At 35.0% G+C, this 17,908-nt stretch overlaps 1 long non-coding RNA gene across 1 annotated transcript; it reads right to left on the bottom strand.

Moving 5' to 3' along the window:
* Nucleotides 1-7,895: 7,895 nt before the first annotated feature.
* LOC131182188 (uncharacterized) lies at nt 7,896-11,303 on the bottom strand. Its single transcript, XR_009150439.1, has 2 exons — nt 10,789-11,303; nt 7,896-8,128 (listed from the first exon to the last, which is right to left on the bottom strand). It is a non-coding gene; the product is annotated as an uncharacterized LOC131182188 (long non-coding RNA).
* Between the last annotated feature and the right edge of the window lie 6,605 nt (nt 11,304-17,908).

Here is a 17,908-nt window from a genome sequence, read left to right as displayed (position 1 = left end):
GTTTTTGTTTTTATCTTGAATCTCCCCAAATTCAATTTTTGACATTGTTGAATTTTGTCCCTAGTAGATGTATTTCAATGGAGGAAGGTTGGTGAACTGCTGGGGAGTGATTCTTAACTTGAAAATTTTGTCCTTCAAACTCTCCCAAAAGCGATTGGTTTCTTTGCATAACTTGTCACGGGGAGCCGTTATCAGTTTATGAAGAGGAAAAATGAAATCTGCAGCAAAAAGGGTGTCTGCAGCAGATGGCTTGTGTTTTTGGTGAGGTTGGGTGTGTAACTTTTAAGTATATGTGCTTTTAATGTTAATATAAGTGAGCCATTTTTGTAGTTATGAGCTTATTTGGGTTGTGGAATTCAAGGTGGACAATATTGCATTCTCTTGGCATAACTTGGAGAGTTCATTTCATCATTTGTGAATAGATGCAATCTTATGCAGGTTTTATTGAGTTCTTATTGTGCTAAATGTTGATTTGCAGAATTTGAGTAAAAAATGGCATGGTTCACAAAGGTCTTTTATGTAGGATCCATTTCTACATGCTTGTGTGATGAAATTTTGATGGACTTTGTATATATTGATGTGTTTTTGGTGAAAATTTCTCATAGTTTATGCTTTATAGAATTATATTTCTTCATCCTAGGGTATTTTTCACACTTGCAAATCATTTTCCATTGCAATCTCAATCTTGTTGAATTGTGCATAAGCAACTGCATAGCTTATGCAATCCTGCATAACCACAATTCTTGCCATTTTTCACCTTTATTGCAAGTGCATAAGGAGAGTGCATAGCCTATGCAATTGTGCATAACCTCATTTTGTCAAATTTCATATCTGTCAAAACTTGCATAAGCAGAGTGCATGACTTATGCACTTCTGCATAACCAGAAACCAAAAATTCCAAACTTGCCGAGGGGTGCATAAGCAAAGTGCATGACTTATGCACTTCTGCATAACCAAACTCCAAAAATTCCAAACCTGCCGAGGGGTGCATAAGCAAAGTGCATGACTTATGCACTTCTGCATGACCGAACTCTCCAAAAATTAAAAGCTGCCGAAGTCCGCATAAGCAGAGTGCATGACCTATGCACTTCTGCATGACCCGATTCTCTGAAAAACCAAATCTGCCGAAAGGTGCATAAGGGGAGTGCATGACTTATGCACTCCCGCATGACTTCACTCCCCAAATTTCAAAAGTTGCCGAGACCTGCATAAGCAGAGTGCATGACCTATGCACTTCTGCATGACATATTTTTCTGAACTTCAAAATAGGGCGAAACTTGCATAAGCTAGTGCATAAGCTATGCACATTCACTTTCCCCTTATGCAGTTTTTACAAAACCCGTTTAAATCAAACTTTTCTTTTCGGCAATTTTTTTTTTCTTTCCCACCTTCACCCCGATATCCCTGTTCACTGTTTTTCTCCTCTCACGATCCTCATTCCGGCATAACCCTTCCTCTCCCCTTCTTCTCCACTCGCATTTTCGTCGGACAAACCCTAACTTCTCCCTGCGTTCTCATTTCCGCCCTCATCTCCTCCATCCTCACTATCAAGAACCATGGAGTCGCCTCCCCATTCCCGTCCAGTTTCACCTCTCCAGGTTTCACCATTGTCAACGCTACCTCCCAATCCCGATTCCCCTCCACAAGCGACACCCCCACCACCCTCCACAACCACGTATAAACGAAAAATCAGGTCGAAATCCACTAGGCCCATGTCCTCTGCACCTCCTTTATCCAAACGCAAGGAACCACCCACCCCATTGTCGGAACCACCACCCAAAAAGCCAAAAACTTCAGCCTCCACACCCTCTTCCAGCAAAAAGCCAATTTCAGTAGCTTCACAGGTATCAAAGTTACCTTGGCCTCTTCCTGATACAATTCAAAAGGCAGCTTTTAAGAGACTCAAGGATAGGAGGGTACAACCCACTAGGTATATTTCTGCCGATTCTCTACAATCTCTTGGTTTATTTGACAATGTAGTTGCATATCTTGATGGTATGGGTTGGATGGAATTTGTGCATAAGCAGGAGATAGTTTATCCAACTCTAGTTTTGGAGTTTATTTCTTCATTCTCTGCTACCCTCAAATTGCATGATGTAGACCATAAGCCAATTATTAAATTTAGATGTTTGGGGCAAAATAGAGAGCTATCATTGGACCAATTTCATAGCATTTTTGGGTTTGTAATTGATGGGCTATTTCGAGTGCCACATACTGGAGTAGAGGTAGCAAAAAAAGGTATTTGGAATGCTACTCAGTTTTGGAGAGTTATCACAAACCAACCTCAACCCTTTTCTGCTGGCAGATCCAAAACTTCTCAAATACTAGACCCTGCACTTAGGTTTATTCATAGACTGATTGCTAGCACTATCTTGGGCAGAGGGACTAGTTACAGTCTTTGTGGGAAATCTGAATTATTCATGTTATGGTGTGCTTTTCACAAGGTCAAAGTTTCTCCTGGTTATTTCTTTTGTGAGCATGTGTTGCATATTGCCACCAAATCCATAGGTGACATTGTTTTGGGTGGGCTCATAACTGTCATAGCCAAGCATTTTGGTTTTAATCCTGAAGAGCACCCAATACCAGCACTTGTAGACACCTTATATTTTGATGCTACACACCTATCTAAAACAGGATTCAACCTGCTATATTCTGACATTGCACAACCAAAGAATGTGGCCGAACCCATTGCACGACCAGAAGCTCAACCTGTCCTATCAGTCCCACAGCACTCTACTGAAACTATCCCACCCCCTCAATCTGCACAGGACACCCCAGCAGTTTCTGCACAGCCCACACCTCCTATAGCTGAACCCTCCTCATCCACAGCCCCTCCTGCATTCAACACTAAAGCCTTATTCACCTATCTTGAAAGGCTTAGTGATGATATATACTTTGTGGATAGGAAGCTTGACACTGGTCTTGATACCCTCAAGGATCATCATGATCACCTATTTGACCTTGTCATGGAAACCAGAGATAAGCAGAAAGAATTGAAGGAGATGATGAAGCAGCTCATGATCTTTCTGGGAATGCCACCTCCACCTCCATCACCTCCTCCAGCACCATCATTTCGGCGACAAGCGTGACCACCAGCCCCTTAGCAACATCTTTGGACAAGGGCAAAACAATAGAACTAGATTAGCTTCTGTTTTACTTTTGTTCAATCTTGTAGGACCTTTTCTTTGTAAATATGTTCAAACAATTGTAGTTTGTTTTGAATTATGTTTGTTTGTTTTGAATTAGTTTGTTTTGAATTCTGTTTTTCTTAAAGTTTTATTGGATAGCTCTTACATTAGTTTTCTTTGATTTTCATTGCACTTATTGCCCTTTTTGTGCATATTTGTCCATACTCTGTCTATATTTGCATGCTTCTACTGGTGGTTGCACATTTGTCCTTGCTCAGCATCATGCAGCAGCTTTTGCACATACTGCACAGGCTGTAATCCCCTTATGCAAATGTCCTGCATAGCCTGTGCAGCCCTTATTGCCACTCATGCAGAACCGCATGGCTTATGCACCCTACTTATGCACATGTTCTGGACAGCACTTTACTCTGCATAACCTGTGCAGCCCTTATTGCCACTCATGCAGAACCGCATGGCTTATGCACCCTACTTATGCACATGTTCTGGACAGCACTTTACTCTGCATAACCTGTGCAGCTTCTTATGCATCCCTTTATATCTTGAATTCTCCTCTGCTCCATACTAGGTAACTCTTTCTTTTTGCTCTTAATTTTCACTAATCCTGGTTATTCCCTTTGCTTTGAGTTTTGATATTGCATTGCTTGAGACATTGAGGACAATGTCTAATTTTGAGTTTGGGGGTGCATTTTGATTTTTGCTTCATTTTTCACATTTTGAGTATAGAGCATCCCATCCCATTCCATTTACATATATTGTAAATATTTTACATATACATCCATACATACATATACATTACACATTTACACACACATTATACATCACTTAGAAATTGCACATATTGCACACAAATAGATTCCCTCCATTTAGTTAATGCATTACTCATTTTTAGGAATCATGCATCATGCATTCAAATCTTTTGCCAAATCCCTTGAGTATTGAAAAGCTACCTATGAGAGTGATTTGACTTACCTTTAGTTGGGTTTGTGGATTGAAAGTTTCCTAAGAGATGCAAGGTTTTGAAGTGTCTATCCCTCACCTATATCTTCTTAGCCAAAAAGCCACCCAACTAGTCATTTGGAGATGGAAGTGTTTAGAGGTAATTATTGGATATAAGGTAGTCAAATGATGTCTTACCAATCCTAGAATAAATTTTCTAAACCTTTCAAGGCGAAATACCAGCTTGTACTTGAAAAGAGAAATGATTAGGTATTCTTTGATTTAAACCTTCTCATTTTAAACCTTTGGGCCTTTTTCCCAATTAAAATTGACCATTGTAAACCCCTTTGAGCCTTTTTGTCCCTAATTTTTTTTTTCTTGAAATCCTTATTACTACCTAGCCAATGAACCAAACACTCCAACCCTTTTCATGAGAATAACTATTCATAATATTAGGTACATAAAAAAAAAAGAAAAAAAGAGAAAAGAAAAAATACAATAAAAGGGAGAAGAAATGCTTGTCATCTTGTAAAAAAGGGTGCTAGTGTATGTGCTTTTTACCATTGTCATTCAAAATGAAAGAAATCCACCCAAAGTATTAAAAGAAATGAGTTTTGGGGTGGCAAATTTTAGGGACAATCATCAAAAGAAAATGCAAAATACAAGTTAAAGTATCAAAATGTCCCTCCATTTTTATGTGTCTTGTAAAATGTGCTAGCACTTGACAACTCTCATTGTGTATTTCTCTCCTCCACATATATATATATAAAAAAAAAGAAAAAGAAAAGGAAAATATAATAAAATAAAAAAGTGTACCTTATGTTGTCAAAATTGAAAATATTCTCATGCTTTGAATCCTTTTTACCCATCTTTCTTCTTAGCCTCATTTTAAACCCCATGGCCCCATTGCATCCCTAAAAAGACCTTTGATTTCTTGATAGTACTTGTTACATTAGTGGAGATAGGAGTAGGGAATTTGCCTATGGGATTGGAAAATTATCTATTCATTCATTTAATTCCATCATAGAGACACTTTGCCTATTGATTGTCCTAGAATTCCTTTTGAGCATAACTTTCTCTTTTGATTGGTTGGTTTGGGGATTTTGAATGATAATTGACTTGATGGCTAAGCGGTGAAAGCTTGGATAAGCATTAGATTCTTTGCATTTTGAAGGATGGGTATATGGATTGCTGGTATGGCTAAAGGTGTGTTAAGTTACTTTAATAGGTGATTTTCATAGCTCTTTGGATAAGGCACCCCTAAAATTTTTTACATCACATTTTAAAGTTTGCTTGAGGACAAGCAAAAGCTTGAGTTTGGGGGTATTTGATGCATACATTTTGCATAGTCATTTAGGTCTAGTTTCATAGCTATTCTATTTTATTATTAGTCATTTTTAGCTAATTTCATTAGTTATTTAGTTAGTTTTTCATAATTGTCAATTTTAGATTAATTTGTAATTTTTACTTTGTTTTGTAGGAAAAATGGTGTTTTTGAAGGACTGAAGAGAAATTTTGCCATTGAGGAGTGACTTCTACAGCCAAAGATGTCAAAAACAAGTTTTCAAGCTGAAATGTGCATTGACCAAATTGTGCATAACTTGCCGCATAAGCTATGCAGATCTGCATAAGGAGAAAAATCACTGTTCCAATACCTGCCGAAATGTGCATAAGAAGACTGCATAGCTTATGCACATTCACGCCTCCCTTATGCACTCTCACGGAATTGTGCATAACCTATGCACCAAGTCATGCAGTTTCGCATAAGTGACCCGAAGCTTAAGCGCATAAGGGACTGCATGACTTATGCAGTCCACTTATGCAGTCCCATAAAGAGTTCATTAATGAGCTGGCAGAAGATTCCCTCAGAAAATCCCTCCTCAAACACACTATTTTAGGGCTCCATGTCAGAAAATGTTATAAATAGACCCATTTCCCATTTTAGAAAGGGGGGAAAAAGGGAGAAGAAAGGAGCAGAAAAGGAAAGGGAGAGGAGAGGCAGAATTTGAAGAGTCACTTTCACCTTCCACACCATTTTCAACCAAGATTTGCAGATTTCTTTCTTTCTTTACATTTCTAGTGCTTAGTTTCTTATTTCTTAGCTTAGATTAAAGCTTTATTTCCATTTAAACTCAATATATCTTGTAAGGATTATGGGTAGTGAGTAGTTTATCTTTGATTCTGGAGTAAGGGTTGTAATATTTGAGATATTTTGTGGATTTTGATTGGGTAATCCATACTTTGTGGTCTTAATGAGTTTTATTCATTTCTTGTGTGCTTAATGACATGCTTAGTGTAGGATCCCATTAAGTGATGTTCTTAATCCATGGTTGAGGCACCGAAAGGAGAAGGCCTTGTGATAGATAATCAAGGAATTGGACTTAATTAACTTAGATCTAGAAATAGACTAAGGATTAAGAGGATTCACAGATTAATTAAAGAACTTAATGGGTCTTAATTAATTCTAACTCCACGAAAGTAGGATTAGTTTGATTAAGGCACTCTTTGTCTCACTCGAAAGGGTATTCAAAGGATTTAAGAATTAATCTCCTTAAAATTCGTAAGTTCCACGAGATTGGATAACCAATTTAAAATCCCAAAATAGCTCGAATATGAAATCCCGAACTCCGGAATCGCCTTTTTATTATTGCTAATTTTCAATTGAATTTAATTGCTTGCCATTTTAAACCCTGCCATATTTGAACTTGCTTATTTCAATTTGATGCAATTTTAGTTTAATTAATACATTGTTAGATAGATTATTAATTTTGCACATATAGATTTCATACTCCAATACCCATTCAATCTATTGTTTTAATTTTGAAATTAGTTCAATTTAGTCAACTTTTTATATCAAAAATTCAATCATTAACACAACTCCTCATGGGAACGATATCTTTACTGTATTACTTGTACGACCCGTGCACTTGCGGTTGGGCCACATCACTCTCCTCGGGGTAAATTGGAACCTTTGCCTCTGTTCTCTGCTCTGAATCTGACCCTCAGACCCCCTGGGTCTCTTGCTCTCTGTAGCAATCATTTGGATCGACAGTCAGGACCCTCTCTTCTTGCGCTGTCCCTCCTGAACTGCTCATCATTTCTAACTCTCTCTACTGGGGTCCTATATACTGGCTGGGGAGGTGGTGGCATAGCTCTGGTGACCTGACAGAGCAATTGAGTCATTTGCTCTAGGAAGGCTTGCTGTGTCCTTACTAAAGTACCCAACGATGGTTCTGCTCTACTGCTACTGCGCCCCTGACTACACGCAGGTGCAGGTGCGTGACTCTCTACTTCCTCCTCTATCGGTTCTGGAGGTCCATGCTCTGAAGGATCAGATGTCATCGATCCTATAAAACAGACAAAGAACAGATCTACATTAGTGTCACCTCGACTCTATCTAAAGGCCCATGCATGTGATACAACTATTTCTTTCTATCTATCTAGGTCTAAGACCGCCTAAACCTCTGCTCTGATACCACTAAATGTGACGCCCCTTACCCGTCTATTGTATAGCCGAGCAAGAAGTGCCACATTCGGTGCCGGAGCACCCTATCTTGTCTTGTCATGTCTATTGTAAATTTTAATGTCATTTAAATCAGGTAATTTATGTGTAGAATTTTTTTTTTATATATATATATATCTTATTTCTGTGGAGACCCGGACAGATCCTCCTCTGTTTTATTAGCATCTGGCGGGTTCCACTATCACGTGTTAACATATTCATAGTCATCTCACATATTTCCATATCATATTTTCTTTTATCATATCATTCACAACTATTTATGAGATCTCAAAATGAAGTGTCATCTATTGCATTCATATGGAAATTTATAGATAATAAATTATAAGTTTTCATTTCAAGTCCAAAATAAAATACATCATAAACTAGTAATTACATCATGACTAGACATAATGAACCAAAATACTAGTCTACACATGGGCCCTACCAAAATACAAAAGACTGATGAGGTGACTCTGATCGGTGGCAGATCTGGTCGGAACTCTGTCCGAATACTACTGTGGCGGCTGCTGATCTTCAGTACCTACGCGATGGAAAACCAACGCGCTAAGCATAACGCTTAGTGGTGCATAATTTATAATAACAATAATTAAACAATTGAATTAATATTTACAAATCATAAATTCTGGGTCTTTTACATTTTTTTTATTACACTTTGGAAACAATTAAAATTATTGGGATCTTTCCTATTTACTTATTGTATATTCAGTATTAATTAATTATTATCAATGCCCAAGAAACCTATAACAAATTATAAAAGCTGGATACACGGGAGTATACGGGTTAGACAACCATATGTCTACCCTGTATATATCTGTCAGGCACGAGGCCAGCTGTCGGGCACGAGACCCGCTGTCAAGCTTGTAAAGCCAGAAATAAAATAGGCACAATGGCCAGTAAGTAGGCGTATAGCCTGTAGAACAATCATATTAGACATATATTGTCAGTTCATGATTTGCTCTATAAGCAGTACTGCTATCTGTGGTTCCTAATTGGTATACCAATTTATCAAAACTAAATAAATAAGTCTAGGTATACAATGGGCAATTAAACATTTTTAATTATTTTAGCACTATTCACTGTTACTATTTTCTAGTACTGTTTATTGGTACCATTAATTTCATATTAATGGGACATTAGTCCCAATTTATATATTCATATCATTTTTAATATTTAATTATTCTTATGAGTATTTTAATTATCATATATAGCATTTTTCCCATGAACCTTTCTTTAGGTTCATGTTGATGTGTTATTTTATCTAGGAATTTGACTAGGTTAGGATGTCTATTTAGTCACACTTCCTTCATAACAATTGTTCGTCTTTGTTTAAACTTGAATTTCAATTTTTGAATCACTGAATTTGGAGTTATAGAACTCAAGTTATGGTCAAAATACCATAACTGGTCCCTATGCCTCTAAGCTGTCCAGAATTTACAATTTATAGTCAATAAACTTTGACCAGTCATTTGATCATTTTATTGTCATTTTTAGACTTAGGTTCCTTCACAAGATATGTTCCCCTATGTCTTAGGGACTCCCAGGTACAATTTCATAATTTTTCAAGCTTGGTATAGTGAGTTATGGTCAATGTATTAACCTGGACTCTTAGTCCTATAAGGGCAAAAATCAACTTCATGGCAGTATGTTTGACCCTCTTTTTAGGGTCTTTACACTTAGAATTTGGCAAAGGTGTCTAAATCAATATTGTATCCCTAAGTATCATGTTTCTATATCATATTGGCAAATCTCAAATGGAATTTCCTAGTGGGAGTTATGGCCAAATGAACACACAGGTATCAAATGGAATTCTGGGTTCAACTTAACATTTTCTAGATTTCAATTCCTAACTTTGGCTAATATTTTCCCTAGGATGCAATGGTTTCTAGAGCTTGGTCAAAACATAAAAATTGTTGTGCTATGTCTTATAAAACTTTTGGCACTAGTTTCACTCAATTTGCAGCTTTGGAGACAAAGTTATGGCATTTTTGCCAAAACTGGTTAAGCATACCAAAGGAACAGTATTTTGGACAATTTCTGGGTTGGCAGTTTTAGTGACTCAAATTTTGCTAACAATTTGATTTGGTTAAAAGCAAAACTGGATTAAGTAGTCTTCATGAAAAGTGTAGCCCTATGTCTAGACTTTCCATTGGTAAAATTTTAGGTCATTTGGACCAGTATAGAGAGAGTTATGACCAAATGAACATGTACTGTTCATTTGGTCATTTTCTGGGTTGGCAGTTTCAGTGACCCAACTTTTGATAACAATTTGAATTTGTTAAAGGCAAAACTGGGTTAAGTGGTCTTCATGAAAAGTGTATCCCTATGTCTAAACTTTCCATGGGTAAAATTTTAGGTCATTTGGACCAGTATAGAGAGAGTTATGACCAAATGAACACGTACTGTTCATTTGGTCATTTTCTGGGTTGGCAGTTTCAGTGAGCCAACTTATGCTAACAATTTGAATTTTTTAAAGGCAAAACTGGGTTAAGTGGTCTTCATGAAAAGTGTAGCCCTATGTCTAAACTTTCCATGGGTAAAATTTTAGGTCATTTGGACCAGTATAGAGAGAGTTATAACCAAATGAACACGTACTGTTCATTTGGTCATTTTCTGGGTTGGGTGCAGGGAAATCCGATTTTGGGCAGTATTTAGCTCAAGTTTTGGACAAAATTTGGGCATGGTTTCTTCATGGAAAATGGGCTATTTTGGGTCTAGTTTCACCTCCAATTGGCCTCATACCAATTGGGGTCACACAATTTTATTTATGGCCTAAAATGTACACTGCCCTCAACAAACACAACCTGCAGAAAATTAACACTTCCAAAACTCAATCTCCTCCAACTTCCTTACTTCAATTTGCATGCAATACACTTCTATAAGCAACAATCTCATCCCAATAGGTCATTTTCAACATTTTACACAAAGTCCTCAACATTTACACAAACCCTAGTTTTCAAAGTTTCAAATTTACACAATCAAACACCCAAACATTTCAACTAATTACACATTCTCATGGAACCATTTTTCATCACTTGAAAGCAATAAACTTCAAGTTCCCTGGCTGCCAAAAATTCAAGGGTTCTTTCCTCTAGATTTTCTTTTTGTTTTAATGGTATTTATGCTTAGCTAAACATGCTTTTCATGTTTAATAAAGAGAAGAAGAGGGATTAGTGCACTAACCTTACTTGAGCTTCCCAAACCTCAACTTTCTTGCTTCTTATGGGTATCTATGGCTTCCTTATGGAGTGGGGAGTATTTTTTGTGAAGGGTGCTAAAGGTTTTGATGGGTAGAAGCTTGGGAAATCAAGCTTGAAAGCTTGACAACAATGGAGGAAATGAGGGAAAGAGAGAGAGAGAAGAAATGGAGGAAGAAGATGGAAGTGGGTGGGAGTTTGTCCTCTAGTGCCTATTTATATACATTTTTTTTTTTGAATTTTCCTAAACCTTTTCTTTTCTTTTCTTTTCTTTTCCTTTCTTTTCTTTTCTTTTCTTTTCTCTTCTCATTTTCCTAATCTATTTCATAAATTTAATTTATGTTATTTATTTTATTTCCTAATTTTAATTTGACATTTATGTCAAAATTCACCTCTATGGGTGAAATGACCAAAATGCCCTTCATGGTGCATATTGGATTATTTTTATTATTTTTGTACCAAATAAATAAATTATCTAAATTTTATTTTATTTTCTCAAAAATTTTCCTACATTTTTTTTAATATTTATTTCATTAATTTATGCCTCCTCACTATAGTTTAAGTGTAGTTCCAGACATTTTAATTGTCCGAACAGACATTAGTCATCAGAACAGTAAAATGTACGGACTACCTTTGGTGAGGACGTTACATTTACATTTTTAGTCTAACTTTGACTAAACTTCTACCCAATTAAGTTTTTTTATTGTAATTTAAAATAATAATAATAATAATAATAATAATAATAATAATAATAATAATAATAATAATAATAATAATATAGGTATGAATTTTTTTTATTTATCTAATAAACTAATCTTAGAAATTAATTAATTTAGTCGGTATATACATGTTACACAAATAGCAAAATATTTAGAAGAAACAAGAAACCATTGAATACAAAGCAAAATCATCCAATAGACTTGGATAGGAGTGAAACCCTATAATACGAGTGATTTGTGATAAGATTATCAAGATAGCATCTCATTTTGTTGTTGCAATCCTCATCTCATGTAACTAATGGGCTAATGTTTATCAGAGCCTTGCAACTCTTTACAATGGCCACTTCTCAAAGTTTAATCCACGCCAACTAAAACTCACTAGAGAGCTACAAAATACAAAATGGAGCATCCCTGTTTGTGCTAACAACATAGCAATAACAGGACTAAAATTCCAGAATACCAATCAACTCTCAAGACAGCAAAAGAAAGCAACAGGAAGCAAGCAGAGATCAAAACTCTGATTCATGTGGGCAATTTCTAAGAATTGATTGAATCCCCAAGATTACAAAGCCAGCCATAAGACCCCACTTTAACATCAAAGTTTAAATCTCAGCAGAATAAAAGAGCAAAGTGTGGAAATCAACAGTGTTCAGCCAACCTTGTATATATGTCTCTGAGTTTTACTCTTCACTTGCAGTTTAATGCATTCAGCTTCCATTAAACAGGCATTATTTCTTTGGAGCCACAAGGAACATGACATTGCAAAAAAGGACAGCTAAAATTCTTCTTGCATTTTCCACTAACTAGAGCCATCCATTAAAGAAATATTGATGCAAAATCCTTCGGGAAGCGAAAAACAATACCCCACCATTGAAGGAAAAGTTTCAGATGATCCTGCTAAATTGAAAGAGAAACTGTTGGGTGGATTGAAACGGATCACTACAAGGTGATTGAAACCATAAGCAGAAAAGGAGAAGGTTATAATAAAAGGAGAGGAATCAACGGCTGGAGTGTTGCAAAAGGTCATTAATCCATAAAGTATCTTGCTACGGGTTCATCTGAATGAGAAAAAGACATACCCAACTGCTTTCCCATGTTGACAGCTTGCCAAGCTTCATCTGCTATGTCTAAGGAATATTCATTGGAATATTTTTCTCTTGGGGCGAGAATTCATGCGATGGATGTCACTATTTGCTGGCTTCACAATTCTTCCTGTTTTTGATCCTTTTTTCATTTTTCCGCCACCATTAAGCTTTGGGGAGATCTGAAATAAGTGATTCGCAGAGGAACATGACATTGCAAAAAAGGACAGCTAAAATTCTTCTTGCATTTTCCACTAACTAGAGCCATCCATTAAAGAAATATTGATGCAAAATCCTTCGGGAAGCGAAAAACAATACCCCACCATTGAAGGAAAAGTTTCAGATGATCCTGCTAAATTGAAAGAGAAACTGTTGGGTGGATTGAAACGGATCACTACAAGGTGATTGAAACCATAAGCAGAAAAGGAGAAGGTTATAATAAAATGAGAGGAATCAACGGCTGGAGTGTTGCAAAAGGTCATTAATCCATAAAGTATCTTGCTACGGGTTCATCTGAATGAGAAAAAGACATACCCAACTGCTTTCCCATGTTGACAGCTTGCCAAGCTTCATCTGCTATGTCTAAGGAATATTCATTGGAATATTTTTCTCTTGGGGCGAGAATTCATGCGATGGATGTCACTATTTGCTGGCTTCACAATTCTTCCTGTTTTTGATCCTTTTTTCATTTTTCCGCCACCATTAAGCTTTGGGGAGATCTGAAATAAGTGATTCGCAGGGAGTGGGAGCTGGGCTGGGCTAGTAGCTATATAAGGAACCAGAGCTAAATGGTTTGGGCTGGCTGGTGTTGTTGATTTGGCCCGGAGTAATTGATAACAGTTGGAGAGGAAATAATGGGTGCAGGGAGGCTTACCAATTTCTAGAAGCTCCGAGTTAATAAAGGAAGATTGGCAACTGTCATTTACCGTTTGCTGTGTTGATTAAAGGTGCTAAGGGTCCTCAAAGACAGGAGCAGCGTGCAGATAATCAGAATTCAAATTATGCTTATGCATTGGAGAACAAGATTCTGTTATCTGTATTTCAAATTCTGACGATGCTTCGATTTAAGAATTGTGGAGCTCGATGTTCTTTGGGGTTCCCAACTCGTCCCCATCTGTTTGGATGGCAAGAGTTGCCGAAGAATCGTTAAGGGAGAGGCGGCTATGGTGTTGGTTCAATAATTGATGTTGCTTATCATGCGTTGCAGATGAATTTTCATGATCGATGTAGTTGTCTTCAGAAAGGTATAACCCACTTGCACTCACATTCTCATTGCGCTTGCCAGATGCACCAATAGGGTTGTTTTCGGAGTCCACGTCAGCATCCGAACTTTCTGACAGGGACAATCGTCGTTCGTTGTTGGAGATTGGAGGTGAGAACAACTCATGGCATGGTTCTTCGGTGGCTCTGATATTGAATTTGACATGATCAATATCCACCTGAATGATTTTGTTAATAAACTCAGTAGAATCTGTCAAAATCAGCACTCTTGCGTAATCAAATCTTGATGTTGCTAGGGTTACGCCATCAAGAGGGATGAATTCTCCACAAAGACTTCCAACCCATTGAAAGAAATGTGAGGTCCGCGCATCCATGAAAAGACAAAGCATTTACATATAGGTTGCTAAACTTCTTTCCATGAAAGGACAAAGCATTTGCATATTGATTGCCGTGTTCGAAAACAATAGATCATGCATTTATTCTAAGTTCCAACTTGCTGATTTTTTTATCAAGTGCTTAGCTGTCGTCTGTTCCCATTTATTTTCCGATCAATATTCCTGAATAATATAGAGAATAAAATTATTCTTCCGATTAAACAATGAAATACTATATCACCACCAAACTTGGCCAACCATACATCACTTTCAACTCATTAATCATATGCTATTATTATAATGCAATATGGTTTTTATATATGAATATTAAAAAAGGAATATGATTCCATAATTTATATTTCATAGAGACCACGCTCTGATGGGACCCATTTAGTCCGATATTCCTCTCTCTCTCTATATATATATAAAAGAGTAGTTGATAGGAGTTGACACGTAAAATTATTATTTTTATACTAAATTTATTTTTTTATTTTTCTTTTAAATGTTATTTTTTTTTATAATTAACTATCAAAACTCAAAATTTTTATTAAATTTATTATCTAAAAATTATTATATTATTTTTTTAATAAAAAAAATAAAATAATAATATTTTTTATTTAATATTCATATGTATATATAGCGCACGTAAAGTTTTCCTGATATTGTCAATAAAATTATGAAATTATAATAAATTTATTTATAAAACATAATATGTTTAATTTCGTTAAATTTTCTCTATTCTTTAATAAGGATTAATAATATTATTTTTAAAAATAATATTAATATTAATAAATAAAGAAAATATTTAATTATATTATATTTCTTTATTATATTCAGAAAATATAATAAAATTTTGATATTTAAAATAAAATGATGAAAATAACTATATAACTGAATCAATTTCAAATGTTTCCCTATTTTTAATCAATATTTTTATTATGTTATTATATTGTTATTATTTATATTATGAAATCTTATTAAAAATTTTGAGAAATTAAAAGTTTAGTCCATATATAAATAATAAAAATAAAATATAAAATAATTGATAAGAAAATTTAAGATATTATTTTATTTTCATATATTAAAATTAAAAGAAAAATATATAAAATTTTAATTATTTATTTATTAAAATTATCAGTAACCACGTGTATTAGCATAGGTAATTATATATATATATATATATAAAAGTTAAACTCTTCTAATAGCTTGTTATATGGTATTTTAAAAAAAGAACTTGCTATGTGATATCTCAAATGATAATTTATATATAAAATATAGATAATTAATTTCATTAAATTTTTTTTTCTATTAATTAATTATTCAATTATTTTAAATTATAATTAAGTTATTAATTATTCAATTATTTATATATAAATTACAAATTATTAAATGATTATCCTCTTGATGCTAGCTATTATCATTAAATAAGTTATAATATGTTAACACATATTTATTTTATATGCCTATAATTTTATATAGCATATACATATAATTTTGTTTTTAATTTCTTTTCCTTTTATACCACCTTTGATTCTTTTTAATTATTAATATTATTTTTTTAGAATAATATTAATATTTCTAAATAAAAATAATGTGACCACCGAACATGTGAAAGTGAACCGTTAATATTATATACCCTTTCATACCGAAAGCTTTGCTAATAATTCAATATAAAGTTGGACTTCGGCTTCCTCATTTATTTTTTTTTTATGTAAAATTATACATATTATATAACTCCAACGCTACCTAACTCATGTATTCATATAATAATGCAATAGGGTTATTTTATAGGAGAAATTACAAAAAAGTACCCTGTGGTTATGCGTATTTTCACTTCAGAGTCTGAATTTTAGTTTGTGACAAAGTGATACCCTGTAATTACGTGCCATTATCAAATGAAGGCATTTTAACTAACATCGTTAAAATGTGATGACCTAGCATTAAAAACCAATATTATAATATTATTTTAATTATAAAAATAAAAATAGTCCCACTTAAAATAAAATGTAAAACAAATATTTTTAATTATCATTCATTGTCGTCCTAAGCCCAAAAGTGGCATATGAGCTTTTCTTCGATGGAAATGTTCTTCCTACAGGTTTGCTATGCGAAAAATTAAGAGTTTGCTTTGGGTTTGGTTTATAATGCTTTAGAATCTTGGTGGCCTTGATCCTCCAATTGACCTTGTTTATCCCATTCTTGACCTGACATCGGTGTGGTGATTAAGAGAGAGCAACTTGACGGCCCTATTACACGATGAGTATGTGTATATATATATATTTTTATTTTATAACAATAATACATAGGTGAAATGTTTCGCATAGTTGTAACATTTTCAAAATAAAAGCTTGTAGAAAAAACAAAAGCAAAATAAGAAAGAAACATGCGCTACAACCACTTTAGATTCTTCTCATCACACGGTTGTTATTATTGAGGATTATGTGGGCACCTCTCTACAGCTACAATTTTGCTCAATCTCAATACAACAGGTGGAGTTAGACATGTCAGGTCAACCACCTGATCCGAATGAACTTGGAGATGCATTGGACTTTCCTTTCCTCCCCAATGTGCATGGCCCATGCACATTAGCAGGATGTGATATGACTAGCATGGATGGTAGCCTCTCTCATATAGATGAACATTTGATCTTGTGTGGTTCACAGTGTTATGTCACATAATCATTACGTTCTATCATGCTTTTCTCATAAAAAACAAAGGATTTGCTCTATATATTTTGCTTCCACCCCTCCCCCCCTTCTCTCTCTCTCTCTCTCTCTTTATGCACACACACACACACACACACACACAACACCACATTCAGTTTCTTTATATTTTGCGCTACATATAACCCACCCCTTCATCGAATTTCAGTGACTGCAATAGCTATGGTGTAGAAGAGCTCATTTAAAACCTCAAACTTATCCCTTCCTACCTTTTTGTTATTTGAAATTAGGAGAGACAGAACACTATTTAGTTCACAACTCCATTCTTTCCATCATTGCTTCAATCATTTTTCCATGGCTCCATTTCTTCCATCTTCAGTTCACAATCTGCCTGAGGAAGTATATTGGGTAATGGCAGCAACCACTGCCAATTGTTCAGAAATTTGGAAGGCCCCATCTGGAAATGACTAAGCAAACTTCTCAGAGTTTAGAGTACTAGGGATTGAATGGAAATGGAGATTTTGGCAATGTCGCTGAAGTATGGGCAGTTGAGCTTGTGTGAAGTTATTGAAATGGAATCTATTTTTACTTTTTATTTTTATAATTTTAATAATTAAAAATTATTTAAAAATATTATAATATTATTTTTTATGCCACATCAGCATATTTAAAAAGGCGTTAGAAAAAATGCCTTCAATTGATAACGATGCATAACTATAGGGTATCACTTTGTCACGAACTAAATCTCAGACCCTGAAGTGAAAATTATGCAAAATAACATGATACTTTTTTATAATTTCCCTATTTTCTATATGAACATATACTTTTTTATAATTTCCCTATTCCCTATTGCATTAGTTTGTGGTGATTTCATTTACACGACCTTCACCGTTCATGCCTCAGTTCGTGGGTCCTTCGGGTCTGTCCTAGTTCTTAAAATGGGCTGCTGTTTGAGTTGGGTTCTTTTGCTGCCTATTTTCGGTTTGTAGGTACCCCTTTCGTGGTTGCAGATTTGGGGTTTGGAGGCTTTTGTGCATTACCTTCCTA

The sequence above is a fragment of the Hevea brasiliensis genome, chromosome 8, assembly GCF_030052815.1.
Source record: "Hevea brasiliensis isolate MT/VB/25A 57/8 chromosome 8, ASM3005281v1, whole genome shotgun sequence".
Taxonomy (NCBI): Eukaryota; Viridiplantae; Streptophyta; class Magnoliopsida; order Malpighiales; family Euphorbiaceae; genus Hevea; species Hevea brasiliensis.
The sequence above is the reverse complement of the archived record's forward strand: the minus strand, read 5'-3'. Positions and strand labels throughout refer to the sequence as shown.